General features: G+C 45.0%; 1 long non-coding RNA gene and 1 pseudogene across 1 annotated transcript; both read left to right on the top strand.

The window, feature by feature from the left end:
• The first annotated feature begins 4,622 nt into the window (after window positions 1-4,622).
• On the top strand, window positions 4,623-9,459 carry LOC140595792 (uncharacterized). The gene is made up of 2 exons (XR_011997670.1): window positions 4,623-7,785; window positions 7,877-9,459. It is a non-coding gene; the product is annotated as an uncharacterized lncRNA (long non-coding RNA).
• A 6,393-nt stretch (window positions 9,460-15,852) lies between these two features.
• Window positions 15,853-16,565, top strand: LOC112909291 (mRNA turnover protein 4 homolog pseudogene; annotated as a pseudogene).
• The last annotated feature ends 1,886 nt before the right edge of the window (window positions 16,566-18,451 follow it).

The raw sequence follows: 18,451 nt of genomic DNA, 5'->3' as shown, positions 1-18,451 counted from the left end.
TTCTCCTTGAAAAGGACAGAGGATAAACACTGAAAGACAGAGTGGCTGGCTGGTGAGCTGACTCAATATATCAGTATTGGCTAAATCTCATGAGTGCTTTCTCAACTCAAAGTCTCCATCTCCAGCAAGTCTCTCTAAACTCAAAATTATTCTCTGGGCCATGGTTAATGGATTCTCTGCATTGTGCATCATACCGGAGAATTTAATGATATGAGGACTCTGATCTGCAGTTTCCTGGGTTTCCTTCACCCTCACCCCCTTGGCGGTTCTCCAAGAGCCTCCTCGCCCCTGCATTTCTCAGGGTAATCACAGGGGCTGGCTCTGCAGGCAGGGCTGCAAAGTCTTCTAGCCTCACAGCGGGGGCTCCTTCCAGGGCCCCCCCCCCTTTACTACGCCCCATCTCTGGCTTTGATTTGCCTGGCGACATGTAACCCCATCTGTCCTTTCCCGTCAGTCTCTGTGATGGCGAGCCAGAAGCAGAAACAGCAGGTGAATAGTTTTGCTTCCTGTTGGGTCTCCACTTACAAAACACCTTCTACCCCAGGGCAACGGGCCCGCCCCTCTTTGTTCTTCCTCCTCAAGAGCTCACAAAGATTCTTGGCTCATTCTGGTGCTGGGATCTCGGTTACCACTCTTGTTAGAAGGTTCTAGCCCCTCGGAAACACTTGCCTTTGGCAATATGCCCACTCAGAATCTTTAGAGCGGGTCCTCCTTGGGTCTGGGCTCAAAAACCCTCAACAGGTAACTATTTATTTATGACTCTCCTCTTTCATCTTTACATGTTACTATATAGCCAAAATTCCAATTCTTAGGACCTCTTCCTCTCTACTGTGCCTCAATGGTAGCCCCAATTTATTCTAAAACATTTGCAGCTGACTTTCCTATAATCTATGATTTCTGCACCTCTCAGCTTTCCCATGACTGGGCCATCATGGAAGCTGTTTCTTCCCTTGGTCCACAAAAGCATCAGGCATTCATTACAGCATGGCATTAATTTAGGCAGTAGGATGGCAATAATGTGGTAGGCTACATAATGTCCCTCCCTCCACCCCAAAAGATATCCAGGTCCTAATCCCTGGAATCTGAGAATGTAACTTTATTTGGGGGGGAAAAAGGTCTTTGCAAATGGGATTAAATTCACTATCTCGAGATAAAGGTTTTATCCTGTATTATTGTAGTGGGCCCTAATGCCCTTACGGTTCTAAGGCACACAGTCGGTGGCACTTTGTGTTACTATAAAAATAAAACTATCAGTTATTTTACCAGCAAAAGCTGGATTTATTTGGGAATGGCAGAGAATTGCAATGCAAAACCATTGGCAAGTCTGAAAAATAAAGGAGAGGACCCTCTTCTATAGAGAAAGAGGGGAGGTGGGCAGGGCTGTTGTAAAGAAAAAGCCCATTGGAGTAAATTTTCAGAGCTAGAAGAATAGTGGCTTTTCATTGGCTGAGCTGTGACTGTCTCTCATTGGCTGGCTGTTGCCAATGGGATGAGCAAACCTCCTTCCACCTGCTGGGAGAGTGAGTAGCATGAAGGAGTAAGGTACCTCTCTTCCTGCTGGGTGTGCAAGAGAAGACAGTGCTGGCCATGGGAGCTCCCTCTGCTGGCCTCCTGACTCTTTTCTAAACGAGGTTTCCTTTCATTGATTTTCATATTTGTTAAAGCCACCATCAAAAACTCATACAGATGAGGAAGATGCCTTTGCTCTAGAAGCAGCGTGGCCTGTGTGCCAATTCTGACTTTGTCACTACTGGCTGAGCGACCTTGGCAAAATGCTTAACATCTATCCTCGCTGGTGTTCTAATCTGCACCACGGGAGGTGATGAAAAGGATGCGTATCTTAAAGAGAATTAGGGACTAAGTGTGGGAAGTACAAAAAATAACATCTGACATATATAATTTTTAAGGTGTTTTCTTATTGAAATGAAGACTAACAACCTTGAATTTATCAGTTAAGTGGTGACAAAGTATTCACAAGATCATTAAAATGATGCTTTGGGGCTAGATTTTATGTCTCACAATATGTTCCATGGCCTGAACTTTTACTAGGACATAACAATGACAATGACTGTTCATGATAAAAATAATAATATAAGAAGTATAGGAATCTCTAACATATGTTAAGGACTCACTTTGGTGCCTGGCACTGCTCTACATCCTCTCATACCCCCACACCCCCCATGTCCCACCCCTGTGTGCTGTGGCACCATTTTACTCCCTGTATTTTCAGATGACATGGCTGAGGCACAGGGCAGCTCCAGGACTCACCACACATCACATGTTATGTCGAAGTTGACAGCAGGGAAAGATGGGACACAGGGCAAGTGGGCATATACTCAAGGCATCAGGAAAGCAGACAGTTGTTTAGAGAAAGAAGGATGATTTCAAGATCAGGGATTAGTGATTCAAGCAGGATAAGGATTCCCGAGGTACAGAATTCTGATTCAAATACAAATGACTCAAGAGAGGAATAAAATGGGGGGAGGGAGATTCATAGGGTGTTATAACCTGAATTGTGTCCACCCCAAAATTCCTATGTTAGAGTCCTAACCCCTAGTATCTCATAATGTTACTGTATTTGGAGATAAGGTCTTTATTTTTTTTAAGATTTTATTTATTTATTCATGAGAGACACAGAGAGAAAGGCAGAGACACAGGCAGAGGGAGAAGCAGGCTCCCTGTGGGGAGCCCAGTGTGGGACTCAATCCCAGGACCCTGGGATCACAACCTGAGCTGAAGGCAGAGCCTCAACCACTGAGCCATCCAGGCGCCCCATGGAGATGGAATTTTTAAAGCCGTGACTAAGTTAAAAATGATCTCACATGGGTGGGCCCCAATCCAATATGCCTGATGTCCTTGTAAGAAGAGGGCGCACCACGGATGTGTGCATATAAAGGAAAGGCCATGTGAAGACAAGGCCACAAAATGGTCATCTGTTAGCCAAGGAGAGAAGTCTTGGGAGAAACCAACACTGTGGACCCTTTAATCTCAGACTTCCCACCTCCAGAATTATGAGAAGTAAGTGTCTGCTATTGGAGCTGCCCAGTCTGTGGGCCTGGGCTATGGCAGCTGGAACAGACTAGTGCAGAAGGTCAGGAAAAATAACTTGTGGCCTGGATGCATCCACACAACTTACTGGTGTTTACAGACATCGTTGGGAATGTTCAGCAAGTTCCTATCTCTGAAAGTCTTACACAGGCCTAGAAGGAAGGCCATGTATTAAGAGCCTACTGTGTCCATGGCACTGAGCTGAGAAATGTGAGTTACCAGGAAGAGTTATCCAGAGACCCCTCTGGGGTCTGGACTTGGGCACCGCCTCCCAGGCTAACAGAACTTACTACGTGACTGATCTCTTGGTCAGTGAGATTGGGGAAATCTCAGTGAATGAGAAGATGCCAACACAGCAGATACAGACAAAGAATTACCATATTTTCCCAAAGACAGGGAAAAGCAAGATTCTAACCATTAGGATTACGTCTGATTCACCAGAAAAAAAAAAAAAGTTAATATCTAGGATTAATTACCGAATGGATAGTTTTGGACCCATCAACATGGCCTCATTTCTTTCTATGGGCAGGGTGACTTCTACAGGGAATTAGTGAAATCTTACAGACCAGCTTCTGCTTCACTGTGCTTCCCATAACACTAGGGTTCCTCAAAAGGGTGACCATGAAAAGGGGATTGAATATCAAGGAACTGAGGAAGCACTCAGTTACACAAAATTAGTTTGAACAAGTTATTATTGTAAGACTTTTCAGAGCATTTGTATGCTAACACATGCAGTGCATTTTCCCAGAGAGTATAGCAGATCATTTTTCAACATTTGACAATAAGATCCTTGTTTGGAAGAAGACCTATAAATACAGATGCCAGTCAAGGAACGTAACAATGATTTAGTGATAAATATGTGGAAAAGAAGAGGAGATATAGCCTAGGCAATAATATAATTAGAAGGAATTGTGGCCAGTTGGCTCAGCTGATTAAGCATCGGACTCTTGATTTCGGCTCAGGTCATGATCTCAGAGTGGTGGGACCGAACCTCATATGGGGCTCCATGTCAGTGCAGAGTCTGCTTGCCCCTCTCCCCACTTGCTTGCTCTCTCTCTCTTTAAAATAAATAAGAATCTGGGGCACCTGTGTGGCTCAGTGGTTGAGCATCTGCCTTCAGCTCAGGTCGTGATCCCGGGGCCCTGGGATCAAGTCCTATGTCAGGCTCCCTGCCTATGTCTCTGCCTCTCTCTCTCTCTCTCTCTCTCTGTCTCTCATGAACAAATAAATAAGATATTTTTAATTAAACAAATAAAATAAAATAAAATAAAATAAAAATCTTTTTTAGAAAAGAAAGAAAAAGAAGGAATTGTGGCCAAAAAAGCAAGTAGTTAATGACTTCACAGCATAACGAATCCACAAACACAAGTTCCGGAAGCCATTCCTTTCAAATCTGTAGATAAGACAAAACTGGGATGAGCAATGAGCATGTTAGATGAAACATTCAATAAGAATTTGACAAGCACTGGTGGGCTAAAGATAACAACATATCCTTACCAGGGGTTGTCCATTAAATTGAGGTTTCTCACAGCTGAGTGAAGGCAAGAATTGAAAGAATTGAAAGAAGGCAAGAATTGAAAATGAGCTGGACAGGGTATTTTATGTCAAACTCAGCCTGTGGTAGCAGTGTGCAACCTGTTTAGAAAGCTAGGTGACCTGCACCTGCATTCTCTGAATCCCACCATCAGGCCACGAGGACCACCTGCTGAGCCCTCCAAGAGCTTGACATTGGCCCATCCTTTTTTCTAGAGAAACACCAAGTGCCAACCGGTGCATCTGGGTTAAAGACATAAAGGAGTTCTTTGTAGGATTCTCACAACTTCTCTATCAATTTTAAATTATTTCAAAGTAAAAATTTGAAAGAAAAAAAAATAAAGGAAGAGGAAACGCTAAGGGTCCAGGGCCTGCGTCAGATCACATAGAGAAATCCACATTTCAGTCCTGGTACCACCATGAAAACCTGCCAGACGTTGTGAAAAGGGTGGCAGGATGGGGAATGTTTTTAAAGGAAGCTGAGGGGATCCCTGGGTGGCTCAGCGGTTTAGCGCCTGCCTTTGGCCCAGGGCACGATCCTGGAGTCCTGGGATCGAGTCCTGCGTCAGGCTCCCAGCATGGAGCCTGCTTCTCCCTCCTCCTGTGTCTCTGCCTCTCTCTCTCTCTCTCTCTCTCTCTCTGTCTATCATGAAATAAATAAATAAATAAATCTTTTTTTTAAAAAAAAAGGAAGCTGAGATATGATGGGGGCTGACCTTTCCTTGGCCATCTCACGGAGGGCTAATGAGAATGCACAACAGTACAACAGGGCTCAAGGAGGCCGACCTTGGCTCTCGGAAGGAAAATATGTGTGTCCATCCCTTTGGTCTAAGAGAGAATAAGCTGCCTAAGAAAGTGATGGTCTCCTTCTAGTACGAAGGTGACAGTCAGGACTGAACTAGGTTGCAATTTGAGCTGGATGCAATGATATCTAAGGAGTCTTCCAACCCTAACCTGGTGGGCGTCTATAAAACTATTTTAGGAGCACCTGGGTGGCTCAGTGAGTTAAGAGTTGGACTCTTGATTTTGGCTTAGATCATGATTTCAGGTCATGAGTTCAAGCCTTGCGTGGGGTCCATGCTGGGTGTGGAGCATGCTTGAGATTCTCTCTCTCCCTCACCCTTTGCCCACCCCCCACCTCTCTCTCTCTCTCACTCTCTCAAAAAATAAATAATTTTTCAAAGCTATTTCAAATGCTCAGAGGAGGCAGGATTATAGATGGTGTATCTCACAACTCACTGTTGGCTGCTTACTCAAGACAGGCTCACTTTATCCCATAGTTTTGTCCTAATCAAGAATAAACCCTAGAGGGCTAATACCCAAAATATAGAAATAATTTATACAACTCAGCATCAGTCAAACAAGCAATCTGATTAAAATTGGGCAGAGGGGGACGCCTGGGTGGCTCAGTGGTTGAGTGTCTGCCTTTGGCTCAAGGCATGGTGCCAGAGTCCTGGGATCGAGCCCCACATCGGGCTCCCCAAAAGAGGCCTGCTTCTCCCTCTGCCTGTGTCTCTGCCTCTCTCTCACTCTCTCTCTCTCTGTGACTGTCATAAATTTTAAAAAAAAAAAAAGAAGAAGAAGTTGTACGACATGCACACACAATGGAATATCACTCAACTATAAAAAGGAATGAGATCTTGCTATTTGGGACAACATGGATAAACCTAGACAATATTCTGCTAAGTGAAATAAGTTAGATAGAGACAAACACGATATGATTTCACTTATATGTAGAATCTAAAAAAGCAAAACAAATGAACAAACAAAAAGCAGAAACAGAATCATAAATACAGAGAACAAACTGGTGGTTACGGGGATTGGGGGCGGGGGGAATGGGTGAAATAGGTGAAGGGGATTAAGAGGTACAAGCTTCCAGTTATAAAATAAGTAGGTCATGGGGATGAAAAGTACAGCACCAGGAATGTAGTCAATAATATTGTACGTTCACAGGTGGCAACTACACTTATCATAAAACTAATATAAAATTGTATGTCAACTGTACTTCATTAAAAACAGTGATAGGGTGCCTGGATGGCTCAGTTGGTGAAGCATCTGCCTTCAGCTCGGGTCACGATCCCAGGGGTCCTGGGATAGAGTCCCGCGTAGGGCTCCCTGCTCAGGGGAGTCTGCTTCTCCCTCTGCCCCTCCCCCCTGCTCATGCTCTCTCACTCTCACTCTCGCTTGCTCTCTCTCAAATCTAAAAAAAAAAAAAAAAAAAAATCTTAAAAAATAATAATAATTGAGAAGAAAAAGAATATATCCCAGAATTAGAATAAAATAAATTGTCCATGGCTCTAGATTGCAGAGGACCTCAGAGCCATACTCAGACATGATTTGCAACTAGTGAAGATGGATAGCAAATGATGTGCAGTTGTACTGGGTTGAATAAAGTCCCCTCAAAATTCACATCCTCCCAAAACCTCAGAATGTGGCCTTATTTGAAAATAGTGTCTTGGCAGATGCAATTAATTAATTTAAGGTGAGGTCACACTAGATTGGGGTAGACCCTAGTACACTGCCTGGTGTCTTTGTAAGAAGAGATACAGAGACACACGCAGGGAAAAGGCCATGTGACTCTGTAAGCAGATTAGAGCAACGCATCTATGAGTCAAGAAATGTCAAGGATAGCGAGTCACCATCAGAAACTGGAAAGAGGCAGGGCACATATGCCCGGCCCAGTTGGAAGAGCATGTGACTCTTGATCTCAGGGTCATGAGTTCAAACCCCACGTGAGGTGGGGAGCCTAGTTAAAATCAGAAAGAAAAAAAAACGGTAAAAGAAAGGAGGAGGAAGCAGGGAAGGATCCTCCCCCAGAGCCTTTGGAAGGAGCACAGCCCTGCCACATCTTGATTTCAGACTTCTAGTCTCTAGGACACTGAGAAAATAAATTTCTGTCATTTTAAACCACTCAGTTTGCTGTGATTTCCCAAAGCAGCCACAGGAAACTGACACTGCAGTGAAAGGATCTATTAATTTTTCTTCTTTTTTTTTTTCTTTTAAGATTTTATTTGAGAGAAAAGAGAGAATGAGTGGGAGGGACAGAGGGAGAGAGAGAATCCCAACCAGACTCCGCGCTGAGCAACAGAGCCCAACGCATGACTCGATCCCAGGACCCTGAGATCATGACCTGAGCCGGAGGCAGACACTTAATCCACTGAGCCACCCAGGTGCCCCAACGCTCTGCTGTTTTATCCTGACCAGGTATGACCTCTTTTTGGTGCTTTAAATGGGAAGGAGGGAGAACAGGAGGTCCCAGGTTACTGTATGGAACCTGATGCCACCCTCTCCTCAGCAACAGGCTTCTCTGCAAGCTGGATCCTAAATTCTCTAGCTCAGACAATGCTCAACCCAAGCCACTTCCCTGAAAAAGAAAAGGGGAAGAAAAAAAAATCTGCCTCAAGCAACGGAGACTCCCTGCAATTTTCTCCCCGAGTCAAGTTCATATCTGTCTCCTGGCTGCCTCACGGCTCCTGTCTAGACCAAGCAGACCCCCCAACAATGCCTTTGTATCCACGCCCATCAGAAGTCTTCCTGAAACAGTCCCCTACTAGTGGGCTAGCCCTTTAAGAGCCCAGATTAACACCCCTGGTTTGTGCCTAAAAATACACCAAAAAGACTTCACAATGGGAGTAAAGTCTCCCAGCAGGAAAAGTCATGGCAAGAACACACTCAAAGTTGGATTGAACAATGCTACAAAAACAGGAAACACGGGGTAGCTGTGACTCCCCTTCCTTTGGGGACCCCATTGCACACCTGCCCCAGTGGAGCAGGAAAACAGCCAATCCCTAGTTAGCAGTCTCTGTGTGCAGGCCCGGTGCTAAGCATTTTCACATTTTTAGTTAGTTCCCACAACAATCCTATGGAGCAGATACTATTATTTGCCTCATCTTTTCAAAAGTTGAAACTGAAGCACAAAGAGACTAAGTAACTTTCCCAAGGTCACAGAGCAAAGAAATGACAAGTTGGGATTTGAACTTTGGTGGCCTGGCTCCAGAGTCTGCTCATACCCACCTGTGACAGGCAGGTTAAAAAGGGCACCCATGGGGATCCCTGGGTGGCGCAGCGGTTTAGCGCCTGCCTTTGGCCCAGGGCGCGATCCTGGAGACCCGGGATCGAGTCCCGCATCGGGCTCCCGGTGCATGGAGCCTGCTTCTCCCTCTGCCTGTGTCTCTGCCTCTCTCTCTCTCTCTCTCTCTCTCTGTGTGTGTGACTATCATGAATAGAAAAAAAAAAGGGCACCCATGATCCCCATCTCCTGGTAAGTCACCCCTTTGAGTAATCCCCTCCTCTTGAGTATGGATGGTACCCATCACTCAACAAAACGTGACGAAGTTGATGGGATGCCACTTCCGTATTTAAGTTCCAGGTGATGGTACTTTCCATTTTACTAGTAGACTCTCCTTATGGCCTTCATGGCTTATACACATTGAAGAAGCATGCAGCCATGGTAGAAAGGCCCAGGTGGCAAGGACCTGAGGGTGCCTCCCGTCAACAGCCAGCAAAGACTAGAGGCCCTTGGTCCAATGACCCTAAAGAAATGAAATTCTTGGGGTACCTGGGTGGCTCAGTGGTTGAGCCTCTCTGCCTTCAGCTCAGGTCATGATCCGGGGTCCTGGGATCAAGTCCCACATCGGGCTCCCCCCATGGAGTCTGCTTCTCCCTCTGCCTGTGTCTCTGCCTCTCTCATGAATAAATAAATAAAATCTTTAAAAAAATGAAATTCTTCCAACTGTATGAGCTTAAAAATGGGTTCTTCTCCAGTTGACTTTGGCCCTGGCTGATACCTTGGGAAGCCTTAAACAGAGAAACCAGCTAAGCTGGACTGAATTCCTCATCCACAGAAACTATGACATAATAAATGTCGTTTGAAGCTTTTAGGTGTGGGGTTATTTGTTATGCAGCAATAGATAGCTAATACAGCCTCCTGGGATTGAGTCCCAGTTTAAGTTCCAGTTTAAGTCCCAGCTTAAGTCCCAGCTTAAGTCCTAAGCTTAGCCATGAACCCACTGACCATGCACCATCCCAGGCTTCAAGTTCTCATCAAATTCAGTGAGACATGAGCCAGTCTCATTCACTCAACAACTGTTTACTTAGTAACCACTTAGTGCCAGGGGGAAGTTATTGTGAGCTGTGACATTGGTCTTGCTCTACGCTTGGACTGAAACCTACCCCCCACCCCCACCCTGGGCCTCCAGCTTGCAGGGAGCAGATCATGGGACTCCTCCACCTTCACAATCCTGAGATAATTCTTACAACAAATCTGCTTGGTTCCATTTCTCTACAGAACTCTAACACAGTAGACAAGAACCATGCGTAAATAGGTCATATGACAGATCACAGTAAATTCCAGGCAGGAGAAAGCAATTGCAGAATGTGCTATGTTGGTTGCATCACAAACACTTGGGCCCTACTTTCAAGATAAGATATTCAAAGAGCCTTGTTTTTAAAAAAATTCTAAGACTAAGAACACACACACCAAAAAAAATCCAAGCAAAAATGATTGGCTAGAGCCAATAACCTGGCCAGAGATTCTCATGTAATGGACAAAAGCTGGACAAAAAAAGATAAAGAGCCTATTCGCCTTGGATGGAATCTTCTGGATGACAGAGCCACAGCTTCTGTCCCTGATTCTAAACCTTCAACTCTTAATCTGTATTGGTCACCTGTCTGGTCAGCAAAGATCACTCTGCCTCTCCAAGTCAGGCAAAGGATCAGTCTATAAGTCAAGGACCTATCAGGGAAGAGATGGCACCCTCCAATGGAGTGACTGAGAAGCATGGAGTGAAGGTACTATTGATAGAGGGGTGGGCAGGGTTGACCAACAAGGAAAAATACAGTAGCAAGAGGCTAGCATGGGGGGCTGAGTAGGTCAGGCCTGAAGGAGACGGGGAGGATCACTTTCTCCACAGAGAGCTGGGGACAGCCACAGGGTATACAACCTCTTGAGGGACACAGACAACTCACAGTGACGCCTCTGGAAAGGAGCCCACCTCCCTGTTCCCCACCCTCAGATCTCAGGCCGATGCCTGCCACTGACAAAACCCAATCAAAGACAGGGGTAAAGGACACCGTTGATGCACCTTAATACAATGAGTCTCCCAAAGCACCCAGAACATGGACCAGGGCAGCTGAGGAGACAGTGGATCCGGGGAGGCAAAGGGAAGGCCTCCAGAACCCCAGGGAAGCAAAATGCAAAAGAGAGAATAAGAGGAAGAGCAAAGATAATGAGGAAGCAAATTTAGATCCATTACATTTGGTATTTTTCCAAAAAGGTTTTTTCAAGATTTCCTACCAAATATTTGGTAATCTTTATATTCATGTGTATCAGATTTTTAAGATGCTTAAAGCATTTAAAAGTGTCTCATGGACACCTGGGTGGCTCAGTGGTTGAGCTTCTGTCTTTGGCTCAGGACGTGACCCTGGAGTCCCAGGATCAAGTCCCTGCATGGAGCCTGCTTCTCCCTCTACCTGTGTCTCTGCCTCTCTCTTTGTGTGTCTTTCATGAATGAATAAATAAAATATTTTTTAAAAAATAAAAATAAAAGTGTCTCATAATGTGGCTCACAATTTCCATCAAGTTTTCATTTGGAAGAGCTTAATTGCTTAAGTTTTTCTCATTCTTCAAGTGTTTGGGGAACTCTAATCTGTAAAACTCATCTTTTTATATAATAAAAGCAGAACGTGAAGATTTTATCATTAACTGCTGCAGAACAAGTAACAATTTCAGGTGGGTTCCTGGAAGTGTACAAAAGCCCCTTGGACATAAAAATTAATTATTAAAAGGGGGTAAGTCCAGTGTCACTGTGAGCTGCGGGAAAATAAGCTCTGGGTGATCTTGCACCTCTTCTTCCCCATGGTCACCTGTTGATCTTGTCCTGAGTTGGCCCCAGAGTCCAGTTCTAAACTTCAGATTTTCTTAATTTGAGGGTTTTTTTCTTGGGGGGGGGGGTGTTGGGTTGGATAGAAGAACTGGAGCTTTAAAGGGTCTCAAAGGTGATAAAAAGTCAAATAACCCAGTTGAAAAATGGGCAAAGAATCGGTATAGACATTCCTCCAAAGAAGATACACAAACGGCCAAGAGGCACATGAAAAGTTACTCAGAAAAGAAAAAGAAAAAGAAAAAAATAAAATAATAAAGAAAAGTTACTCAGTAGCCATCAGGGGAAGGAAATTCACACCACAATGAGATTCCACGCTACACGCTAGGATGCTATAATGAAAGAGACATCTAATAAGTGTTCAAAAAGATACGGAAAAATCAAGCCCCATTTATTGCTGGTGAGATTGTAAAATGAGGCGGCCACTTCAGAAAAGTCTGGCAGTTCCTCTAAAGGTTAAACAGGAGCACCTGGATGGCTCAGTGGTTGACCATCTGCCATCAGCTCAGGTCCAGGTCGTGATCCCCGGGTTCTGGGATCAAGTCCCACATCAGGCTCCCCACCCAAGGAGCCTGCTTCTCCCTCTGCCTGTGTCTCTGCCTCTCTCTGTGTGTCTCTCATGAACAAATAAATACAATCTTTACAAAATAAAAATAAAATGCAAAATTCGTGGCTGAGATTCTTTCTCAGGCTGTCTCTCGGCCACCTTATCTCCATAAAAGAGGGAGAGAGAAAACCCTAATACAAGGTAGACTCCTGTGATAGAGACAGAAGCAAAGGGACATGGGCTTCTTTCTCTCTCCAGCATCAGGAAAGGGTCCCAACCGAGGCCATAACATGTGCGGATTCACCCCTTTGCCCTCACCGGTGCGGACAGTCCAAACTGTTCACCCGCAGACCTTCAGAGCACACTGGGGAGCCACCCTGACCAGAGACCTTCAGTTGTCTGGGAGGTGCTAGGGTTAGCCTGCCAAAGGGCCCAAAGAGAAAGAAGAGGGAGGGAAAGTTCCCTCCCCAGGGCAAAATGGGAAATCCCTCACGGGTGGTTCCCCGGGGCTTCAGATCTTCACCAACGAGGCACCTTGGCCAGAGGTCGGAGGTTGGCGGGTCCCCAAGGAGCCTGAGAAGTCAGTCCTCCAAAGAAATGTCCTGAAAATTTCCAAGAGAATATACAGGGAGCACCCAGGGCCAGCAAAGGCTCTCACCATGCAGGGCCTACCAAATTAGAGGGTGGCTACAAAGTCTCCCCATATGGGTCACCAAATGTGGGGTTCCCCCAGTTGGACGGGGGCCACCAAATTTGGGGTGACCCAACAACTTGGTGGAAGCCGGCAGCACAGGCAAAGAATTCACCCAACGATCCCTGGGTGGTTCAATGGTTTAGCACCTGCCTTCAACCCCCCGTGATCCTGGAGTCCTGGGGTCAAGTCCTGCATCAGGCTCCCTGCATGGAGCCCGCTTCTCCCTCTGCCTGTGTCTCTGCCTCTCTCTCTCTGTGTCTTTCATGAATAAATAAATGAAATCTTAAAAAAAAAAAAAAAAAAAAAAGAATTCGCCCAAGACAGAGCAAAGAAGGCAGAAGTTTATTGAATATCCTGCCAGGAAGCAGCGGGCAGGATAGTGAAGTAGAGACCATGGGCCATATGAGGGTTCTAATTCCATGAGTCAAGCTTCCCTCCCCTGCTGTGAGGTTAGAGGCGCTTGAAGAAGGATCTGAGAAACTCACCCCAGGCGCTCTGGGAGTTGGAAATTGAGGGCCTGCCCCAAAGGAACAGAACTTCACATTATATTTGAATCTGATGTGCCACAGGCAACATTCTCTCTCTCTCTCTCTCTCTCTCTCTCTTTCTCTCTCTCTCTCTCTGTTTTTGGTTTGGTGTTTTTTTGACAGGTGAAATTCACATAACATAAAATTAACAATTTTAAAATGTTCGATTCGGTGGCATTTAGTACATGGTGTCCAACCACCACCCATTACAAGTACCCATTCTCATCACCCCAAAGAAAACCCGAACCCATTAAGTAATCATCCCCATCCACCCCACCCTGCTCCTCCAGTCCCTGGAGACCACCAATCTACTTTCTATCTCTATGGATTTACTTATTCTGCGTAGTTCACACTAATGGAATCATATATGTGGCCTTTTATGTCTGGCTTCTTTGACTTGGCATAAGGTTTCAGAGGTTCATCTACACTGTAGCATAGTTCAGTACTTCATGCCTGCTTAAAATAGCTGAATAATACACCCACACACTGCATTTTGTTCATCAATTCATCCACGATGGATATTTGGGTGGTTGCTGGCAATCTCCTTTTCAGCATGTTTGTAAAGATAAAGCAAGGGCTAGAATCTAGTACAATCTAGTACCTCCTGACTAGCAAAAGAACCCCACAAATACAAACTAGCAGGGCACCTGGGTGGTCCAGTCAATTGGCATCTGCCTTTGGCTCGGGTCATGATCCCAGAACCTGGGATCAAGGCCTGCATCCAGCTCCCTGTCAGTGGGGAGCCTGCTTCTCCCTCTCCCTCTGCCTGTCGCTCCTCCTGCTTGTGCTCTCTCTCTCTCTCTCTCTCTCAAATAAATAAATAAATGCAATCTTTAAAAAACAAAAAACATTGGTGTGGTTGTGACATGGATTGCCTAAAACACAAAAAACATTGGTGTGGTTGTGACATGGATTGCCTAAACTGGGGAGGTCAGAGCAGTATCACAAATATGTTCATTTACAATGTAGTGAGCAAATTCAATTTTGAAGAACAAACGTAACTTATTGTGTATTTGTCATCAAATAACTTACATTTCTGAGAACCTGGGTGGCTCAGTCGGTTAAGCATTCAGCTCTTGGTTTCAGCTCAGATCATGATCTCAGGGTCATGGAATCGAGTCCTGCATTGTTCTCCGTGCTGGGAGTGGAACCTGCTGAGGCAATCTCTCTTTCCCTCTTCTTCTGCTCCTCCCACCACTGCCTCCTCCATTCACGCACACTCTTTGAGGGCTTCCCCCACCCTCAAATAAATAAATAAGGACGCCTGGGTGGCTCAGTGTTTGAGCATCTGCCTTTGGCTCAGGTCATCATCCCGGGGTCCCAAGATCCAGTCCCACATTGGGTCTGCTTCTCTCTCTGCCTGTGTCTCTGCCTCTCGGTGTCTCTGATGAATAAATAAATAAAATCTTAAAAAAAAATACCATTCCTCAATAAAGCCCTATCTTTCTTCTCCTCCCCTCCTCCTCCTTCACTACAAGTGAACCTAAGGAGATTTTTAACAGAGGCTACAGGAAAATGGCCCATGTGGTGTAAGCGATAATGAACTTGACCCACCCACCTAACAATGTCTCATACAAAATAAGCTCTAAATTTCTTTTTCATATCTTGCTCTTCAACACAGCCACTGAATGCCACAGTGTTTATATAATAAAACTGTTTTGTATTTCATGATAAGAGTTTATGGAGACAACTTTTGCTCTGCTCCTTACAGCTCAGGGGCTGCTTTTTGCTTCTCCTGGCCTCTTTTCTCACCAGCCTTCTCCTCTCCAAGTTACCTTGCCCCTGCTTTCCCACTCCTCCTCTCTGACCTGCCCAGACCCTGGACCCTCCAGGTCTCTACCATGTAATTGGGTTTTGCTGGTGACCCTCCTAGCTCCCAACTGCTGGCCACCCAGCTGACATCTTTCCCTTTTCATCTCTCCATCCTCTCCTGGCATCAGTACCCAGAGAATTTCCCAGAAACTCCTCAGAAGACCTTCTTGATTCTGGCAAATATGGTGCAAATGCATCAAAATTAAGGAAGAGAGCAGAACTTTTCTTTCAAGACCTGTCACTTTACATGTGTAAAAAGTGTCCTGAAAGAGGAGACACTTCATAACTTTTGACAGAATCTGTACTATATTTGTAATATGATTTGGATGTGATAATTGTTACAACTGAAAAGAATGAGATTGCTCATCTGTGTTTAAAATTAAATGTAGAGAGGGGAACACTTGGGTGGCTCAGTGGTTGAGCGTCTGCCTTTGGTTCAGGTTGTGATCTTGGGGTCCTGGGATCGAGTCCCACATCGGGCTCCCCAGAGGGAGTCTGCTTCTCCCTCTGCCTGTGTCTCTGCCTCTCCTCTGTGTCTCTCATGAATAAATAAATAAAATCTTTAAAATAAATAAATAAAATTAAATGGAAGGGGAAGCAACACAAAAATTAAATTAAATTAAATTAAATTAAATTAAATTAAATTAAATTAAATTAGAGGGTGTATGGCTGGCTCAGTTGGTAGAGCACATGATTTAATCTTGGTGTTGTCAGTCTGAGGCCCATATTGGGTGTAGAGATTATTTAAAAATAAAATATTTTTTTAAAAAGATTAAATTAAATCAAATTAAATGATGCAGATCACCTTCCATGGCATCTGCCTGCAGTTCTGTGCCCAAATCGGAGCACAACAAGAAAGTTTCCTTAACCAAAACTGCCAAGAAAGGCTTAGAACTGAAACGGAACCTGATAGAAGAGCTTCGGAAATGTGTGGACACGTACAAAAATACCTTTTCATCTTCTCCGTGGCCAATGTGAAGAAAGCCAGTTGAAAGACATCTAGAATGCCTGGAAGCACAGCTGGATGTTCTTTGGCAAAAACAAAGCAATGACGGTGGCCTTGGGTGGAAGCCCATCTAACGACTACAAAGACAACCTGCATCAGGTCAGCAAGAAGTTGAGGGGTGAAGTCAGTCTCCACTTCACCAACCGAACCAAGGAGGAAGTGAATGGGTGGTTCACGAAACACATGGAAATGGACTTCACTAGAGCTGGAAACCAAGTAACACTCACCATGAGCCTGCACTGGGGCCCCTGGAGCAGTCCCCCCAGTCCCCATAGAGCCACAGCAGAGAGATGTGCTCTCAGGAGAGGTGTGGTGACCTTGCTGTCCAACCAGGAGGTGTGCAAGGAGGGCCATGTGCTGACCCCAAAGCAGGCTCGCATGCCGAAGCTTTTTCGGTGTGAGATGGCTGAATTCAAGGTAACCATCCAGAACACATGGGATGCACAGTCCAGAAAGTTCCAGCAGACAGATGGGAGATGACTTGCCCAAGAGCACGATTAAGTCTGCAGAAGAATGAGAAGGGAAAGACAACAGCTGATGGGCACTCAAGGCCCTCCCAGTGAGGATGTGTGAGACCACCAACCTCACTGGGAGAGAAGCTGTCTAGCTATTTATTTTGCTGTGAATTCAGACAATGGAGGGTGAGAGGGGCAGACTGCAGGGTGGCTCCCTGTGGATGACAAAGAGGACTTTTTCTAGAAAAAAGGCCTTAGCTTTGTGCTTTTGTTTGGATTCCCAGGATTCTCTTTTGTTTACCTGGAGCCAACTTCCAGCACTAGCTCCTTCATGAGGTCTGGGGATGTGGAGCTGCCACCAGAGCCAGGGCTCTCCTCTCCCCTGGCCCTCTGTACCCTCCAACTGGAAACAGGGGTTTGCATTTCCCCAGAAATATGCAAACCCTGGCTGCCCTCCCTACTCCTTTCTTTCTCTCTTTCCTCTCCCTACCCCATGTCCCCCTTACCCCCTTCCCTCCTCCTAAACCACGGCCAAGAGTCTTAGAGATGACGAGAAGGTGGGATGCTTTCACTAAGACAAGAGTAAAGCCACTGCTGAAACCCAGAGAGGATATTACAACCATTCCACAGCAAAAAAATAATAAAATAAAATAAAATAAAATAAAATAAAATAAAATAAAATAAAATAAAATAAAATAAAAATTAAAAATTAGATGAAGTTGATTAATATTTTACTAGGTTAAGAGAACTGCTACTGTTGAATATGCTAGCCCAAGGGTAACTATTTAAGTAGAAAACTCTAAATAGCTTTCATCACCAATAAAAGACCTTGACAGTCAACTAGCTATAATACAATTACATGAAAACTGCACAGATCATATCAGAAGATTCCATGAAAGGAACAGACTGTAAATTATGATCATCTAAGCTAGGGGGAGAAAAACATTGATTCCTTGTTCTTAAAGTATATTCCCTGGACAGTAACAATCACCTGGAAACTTACTAGAAATGCAAACTCTGGGCCCACTCAGACCAAGTGGATGGGAGACTCTATGGGTGAGGACTGTATTTTAATGTTTTTCCAAGCCCTCAGGTGATCTTAATGCACACCAACATCGGAGAATCACTGCCTGAAAAGTGCCTAAGTTGTTAATTGAGTACCACATCTGCAGATTTTTGCATTCCTGTGGCTTTCTGTTCTTGCAGGAGCAGAAAATTACCTTATTTGGTAGATATAAACAGATAAGAAACCCCAATATCAGAGAAGAGATTCTTTGTGACAGCTGGAGCCTACATTTCAACTCGTCTCGGAGATTTGTGTTCACTGTGGCTTAACAGTCTGAGTAACAGACAACTCTGCCACATGCTGGGTGTCTGAATTCTTCCTGCCAGAGTGGGATCGAACACAGTATGAGAAGCACAGGTGTGGGAATTTGCTCCTCTTTATCAATCTCTCTACTGAATTTTTAGAGAGAGAAGAAGAGTAGGGCTTTCGTTGTAAGAAGCTATGGGAAGGGTGTCAACCTTTGATCCATATCATCACTGGTCTTAATGGGACCCCTCTCCCCTGCCAAGAAGATCCTGAGATGACAACTGAGAGCATGTGGTTTTTGGGGAGGTGCAGGACAACACCAAAGCAGAGGGGAAGTGATACATGGAAGGAAAGACTTCCAACAAGCCAGCTATCAAAGTGCATGGTAAATCTTAACCCCATGGAGATGCAGAAGAAAATGGTATAGAGCACATTCCTCAGAAGTATACAGGCCAGGGACACCTGGGTGGCCCAGTCGGTTAAATGTCTGCTTCTTGATTTCAGCCCAGGTCATGATCTCAGGGTGGTGAGATCGAGCCCTGCGTTGGGCTCTACACTCAGCACGGAGTCTGCTTGAGATTCTTTCTCCCTCTCCCTCTGCCCCCTCCCCCCACTCACACATGTGCACACCCTCTA

Source organism: Vulpes vulpes, chromosome 15 (genome assembly GCF_048418805.1).
Source record: "Vulpes vulpes isolate BD-2025 chromosome 15, VulVul3, whole genome shotgun sequence".
NCBI lineage: Eukaryota > Metazoa > Chordata > Mammalia > Carnivora > Canidae > Vulpes > Vulpes vulpes.
Note: the sequence above shows the minus strand (reverse complement) of the source record. Positions and strands in the feature narration are given on the sequence as shown.